Raw genomic sequence first — 6082 nt, forward strand, 5'->3', positions numbered from 1 at the left:
AAATGTTGCCATGTTTTTATTGAACACACCATGTAAACATTCACAGTGCAGGTGGAAAAAGTATGTGAACCCCTAAACTAATGACATCTCCAAGAGCAAATTGGAGTGAGATGTCAGCCAACTGGAGTCCAATCAATGAGATGAGATTGAAGGTGTTGGTTACAGCTGCCCTATAAAAAACACACACCAGTTCTGGGTTTGCTTTTCACAAGAAGCATTGCCTGATGTGAATGATGCCTCGCACAAAAGAGCTCTCAGAAGACCTATGATTAAGAATTGTTGACTTGCATAAAGCTGGAAAGGGTTATAAAAGTATCTCCAAAAGCCTTGCTGTTCATCAGTCCACGGTAAGACAAATTGTCTATAAATGGAGAAAGTTCAGCACTGCTGCTACTCTCCCTAGAAGTGGCCGTCCTGTAAAGATGACTGCAAGAGCACAGCGCAGACTGCTCAATGAGGTGAACAAGAATCCTAGAGTGTCAGCTAAAGACTTACAAAAGTCACTGGCAAATGCTAACATCCCTGTTAGCGAATCTGCAATACGTAAAACACTAAACAAGAATGGATTTCATGGGAGGATACCACAGAGGAAGCCACTGCTGTCCAAACAAAACATTGCTGCACATTTACAGTTTGCACAAGAGCACCTGGATGTTCCACAGCAGTACTGGCAAAATATTCTGTGGACAGATGAAACCAAAGTTGAGTTGTTTGGAAGAAACACACAACACTATGTGTGGCGAAAAAGAGGCACAGCACACCAACATCAAAACCTCATCCCAACTGTGAAGTATGGTGGTGGGGGCATCATGGTTTGGGGCTGCTTTGCTGCGTCAGGGCCTGGACGGATTGCTATCATCGAAGGAAAAATTAATTCCCAAGTTTATCAAGACATTTTGCAGGAGAGCTTAAGGCCATCTGTCTACCAGCTGAAGCTCAACAGAAGATGGGTGTTGCAACAGGACAATGACCCAAAGCATAGAAGTAAATCAACAACAGAATGGCTTAAACAGAAGAAAATACGCCTTCTGAAGTGGCCCAGTCAGAGTCCTGACCTCAACCCGTTTGAGATGCTGTGGCATGACCTCAAGAAAGCGATTCACACCAGACATCCCAAGAATATTGCTGAACTGAAACAGTTCTGTAAAGAGGAATGGTCAAGAATTACTCCTGACAGTTGTGCACGTCTGATCTGCAACTACAGGAAACGTTTGGTTGAAGTTATTGCTGCCAAAGGAGGTTCAACCAGTTATTAAATCCAAGGGTTCACATACTTTTTCCACCTGCACTGTGAATGTTTACATGGTGTGTTCAATAAAAACATGGCAACATTTCATTCTTTGTGTGTTATTAGTTTAAGCAGACTGTGATTGTCTATTGTTGTGACTTAGATGATGATCAGATCACATTTAATGACCAATTTGTGCAGAAATCCATATCATTCCAAAGGGTTCACATACTTTTTCTTGCAACTGTATCTGTATATATCTATACCTATTTACAAAAAAAAAAAAATGATATATATATATATATCTTAAATTAAGAGTAAATGGAACATATTCTTCTATGTGAAGAACACTGGAATGTGAAATATTTATATTTCATGTTGGGCTAGCGCACTTGAGTAAACACGATTATGTTTGCGCGCGAGTAGGGTGTTAGGTTTTTTCCACTTTTTCACTCTCCATTGAAGTCTATTGAGGAATACGTTAACGTGTTCGTGATATTTGAAGTTTGGCTTTTTGCGTGCGTAGTGTTAGAGCTCGTGCAAAAGCATTTTACTTGTATTATGCGTGCTACCCCATGCTCGCAAAAAGTTTACATCTACCAAAGTTAAAGTGTGAGCAGGAGCGTAAAATACCACTCCACTCGTAATCTAGCTCCATGTGTGATTGTGTGCCACTGCCATGTTTATTTCAGAAGGACAGGACAGAGTTTTAAAGGGATACTGAACCCAATTTTTTTCATTCATGATTCAGAGAGAACAGCAATTTTCACCAACTTTCTAATTTACTCCTGTTATCAATTTTTTCCTTGTTCTCTTGGTATCTTTATTTGAAATAGCAGGAATGTAAGCTTACAAGCCAGCCCATCTTTGGTTCATCACCTGGGTAGCGTTTGTTGATTGGTGGCTAAATGTACCCACCAATAAGCAAGCGCTATCCAGGGTGCTGAACCAAAAATGTACTGGTTTCTAAGTTTACATTCCTGCTCTTTTAAATAAAGATACCAAGAGAACAAAGAAAAATGGATAATATAATTGGGTTCAGTATCCCTTTAAAACTCTGTCCTGTCCTTCTGAAATAAACACTGCAGTGGCTCACAATCACACATGGAGCTAGATTACGGACATTGGCAGGTGAACATAAACAGCTATTGAAGCCTGGTAAAACCCTAACACCCCTAGAGAGAACAAAGCTAACCTTCATCTTTCTCTATATTCAGAGTTACTTGACTGGTTTGGTTATTTTATGACTTTTGTGTTGTAATTGTTAATGCTATTTATAACTTAACAGGATTATTACAAAATTCAACTTTGAATTTAAATTTGAAATGGAAAATATAAATAATTAAACTTATAACATGTCTTGCTATTCCGATAGACTGTAAATACTTTTGTGTTCTTGTTTTTTTGTTTTTTTAAAGGGACAACTTTCAATTCACTCCCATTATCTAAATATGCACAATCTTTTTTTTTATATATACACACTTTCTGAGGCACCAGCTCCTACTGAGCATGTGCAAGAATTCCTTGCATATACATATATGCATTTTGTGAATGGCTGATTGCTCTCACATGATGCAAGTCAAATTTGGCAGAAAAAAAAAACTACTACTCATTTGAAATTTAGACAAAGTGCTGATGCATTTTATTTTTATTCTGCATTTGTAGTTTATGCAATTCAACTATATTTGATGGTCATTTAAAGGGACATTGAACACTTTAAGATGGTAATATAAAAATGATACATTTTTTTATATAAAAAAACTGAAATATATTTTCATTATTTATTTTGTCCGTTTTCCTGTAATTTCAGTCTAACAATCGTGTGCTTTTCAGTTCCTGTTAGAAGTGGAAGTGCAGAGCATTGTTATATTCCACTCAGTCATTGGCTGCACACTCTAGTGACTTCTTTATCATTGTCTCTAATTGGCCACAGCAGAGAAAGAAACCTAAGTTACAACATGGCAGCTCCCATTGTTTTATAGACACATAGAGGCCTACTTATCAAGCCAAGGTCTGGTGTGTGTGTGTGTGAAAAGTGTATTCACACTAGAACGAATAAAACCCTTTTAGTGAGGGCTTAATTCCTATGATTGGATTTAGAAGCTTATGTGATAGTAAGACAACTAGGGAAAGTATATAAAATATATGATACAATTTATTACAAACACAATTTAAATCTATAAACATGGATCCATGGTACATAAAAGTATAATAAGACAATTAAAATATATTGGGTAAAATTCAAGGGGATTGGTCCCTCCAAAGGCAGAATATCCCCAAGGTTGTATAAAAAGATTGGTAGACGTTATTAGACTATACTACCCTCTACTCCATATGGTTGTATAAATGCTAGTTAACAGATTAAGCAGATTAAGCAAATTAAACAGTTTGAACAGATTGGTGGAATGGTATCCACCAATCTGGGGAATACATTCTTAAGCAGATAGGGATATAGCTCAACAAAATATCATATGTGAACAGAATCTTAAACTGATAAGTATGTAGCTCAACAAAATATCATATGTGAACAAAAATCATATGTGAAAGGATATGCAGTGAAAAATCAGAATCGATCAAAAAATGTGATCAAAATAAACTAGTGTGTACACAATCTAGTGAAAAAATGTGGTCTCAAAAAATATCATGTGGTCTCAAAAAAATTGAAAAAAGCAAATCACATAGCAAATCGCATAGCATAAAAATATGTAGTGAAAAATGTGAATAAATAAACAATCAATAATCAATAAATGATATAAGGGGGAGTGGGTAATTGTTAAACGTGGATGATATGTAAATATTGAAAATAAATGTAATCAAATCAAAGTTCATACAAATCAGATGGTGATGGCGTTATGGCAATCCTGAAAAAATATCCAAAAATATGAATAAATAAGTTCATATAAAATGTCTCTTGTCCTCCAATGGGTCCTAATATTCCAATCGAAAAACAGTTCAAAAGCCTCAGTTTCAAGGCAAAAATAGAAACAGAAACAAAAAACAGAACAAAAAATGACAATATAAAAATGCTGGGAAGTCCTCAAAACCTAAGGGTAGAGAAACATAACATAGTATAATAATGTTAAACGTGTAGATAAATCAAGAAATATAGCTCACCATATAGTTGTCAACGCGTTTCGGCCCACAGCTTGGGCCTTTCTCAAGACTAGTATATGGTATTGTCAGGATAATAGCATACTTATTCTCTGCACTGTCCCTTTAAAGCATCCTGCTCCCATTAACTTCAGGCTATTTAAGGCCCCTCCCAGCATTTTCACATTGCTTAGTATTGAAGTTTGTCTTAAACCTTAACCTGAGCCTGCACTCTGTGAGATTTATCATACTACTTCTGTTTGTTGGATTCCTCTACTCCATCTAACTGGATTTCTGTTGTCATCCTCTCCTACCTGCCTGCTTCTCCCTCAGAAGATTCAGCTATTTCAAAAGCCTCATTGCAACCTTTACCTCTAACCCAGTTTTCCCTGCAGCTCACCGGCCTTGGGATTCACCTTTCACAGAGCTCTGCTTCCTCATGCTGTGACGTCATCAGCCAGCTGCTACTGAGCTTCCCTGCTCCCTCTGGCAAGTCGCCATTACAACCCGGTGTTTGCAACTATCATTATAACAGTTCTGTTAGCGGTAAGCCAGTCTCTGAATTTTCACTTAGCTGCTATACTTTCAGATTAGTATCTCAGTTGCTGCTGTTATATCTGTGACTTTTTGTTCATTCCCTCATATCCTGCTGTTTTACCGTAACTCTGTTCACAATAGCAATTGCTTACTTTTTCTATGATCATAGTACCATTTTTTCCTTGCTTATTTAATTTTTACCTTTATTATTTTTAAAATCTCAGGTATATCTGGGCATACCCCTGCTGCATTTACTTTCTCACAGTGACTACCCAGACACATGTGGCAGCCATAGGGAATATGCTCAATTACTGCCTGTATACTAAAACTTTGCAATAAGGAATAAGGTTTTACATAGCTGCCTAATTCCTAAATTTTGTTTTACCTTTTCACTCTGTTGCAAACAAACATACAATTTTTACTGTTTTTCCATTCCAGCAGTTGTGGTCCAAATAACTAAGCTGCACACATTTTTTCTTCCTTAGTTGTGCCTGACATAATACTAAGCCAAAACTATGGACCCAGCTGGAATGAACGCACATGTGCAAAATATCACACAGAGGGTTGATTTATTAACTGAAGCTGTTAATACTTTGAAAACAGAAAATGATACTGTGCTTCAGACAAACACACTGTCAGGGACTGTCCTTCCCTCCTGAAACAAAACAAGGGTAAGATATATAAAGAACCTTTTTGTTGTACCACTCAGGATCATGCTCTCCCTTACCTAAATTTATCTCTTCTCTTACAGTGGGAGTCACATCGAATCAACGCTCCCGCGATTATTGACTCAGGAGCTACAGCCTCCTACATAGATACTGTATTCACTAAATTCAATAAAATTCCACTTGTGCAAAAAAGGTCTCCTGAGTTATTACGTGGAATAGATGGTAATCCAATCACATCAGGTCCAGTTAAATATCAAACAATACCCTTACTTGTTGTTACCCCAGAACACCATAGGGAGTATATGTCATTTGATGTAATATCATCCCCTATTTCACCCATAGTTCTCGGTATAAACTGGCTCCGAATTCATAATCCTGAAGTAAATTGGTCTACCTCAACAGTCACATTTAATTCTACATTCTGCTCTACTACTTGTTTCCCAGTTACTATTTTGCAAACCACTGAATCCAATGAGACAATTCAAATTCCTGAGGTTTATAAGGATTACGCAGATGTATTCAGCAAAACCCAATGCGACAATCTTCCTCCTCACAGGAA

The 6082-nt window shown here is 37.1% G+C and overlaps 1 long non-coding RNA gene across 1 annotated transcript; it reads left to right on the plus strand.

Annotated features, from left to right (window-relative positions):
* Positions 1-4734: 4734 nt before the first annotated feature.
* Positions 4735-5715, plus strand: LOC128641434 (uncharacterized). Its single transcript, XR_008399490.1, has 3 exons — positions 4735-4864; positions 5341-5526; positions 5607-5715. It is a non-coding gene; the product is annotated as an uncharacterized LOC128641434 (long non-coding RNA).
* The last annotated feature ends 367 nt before the right edge of the window (positions 5716-6082 follow it).

Source organism: Bombina bombina, chromosome 10 (genome assembly GCF_027579735.1).
Source record: "Bombina bombina isolate aBomBom1 chromosome 10, aBomBom1.pri, whole genome shotgun sequence".
Taxonomy (NCBI): Eukaryota; Metazoa; Chordata; class Amphibia; order Anura; family Bombinatoridae; genus Bombina; species Bombina bombina.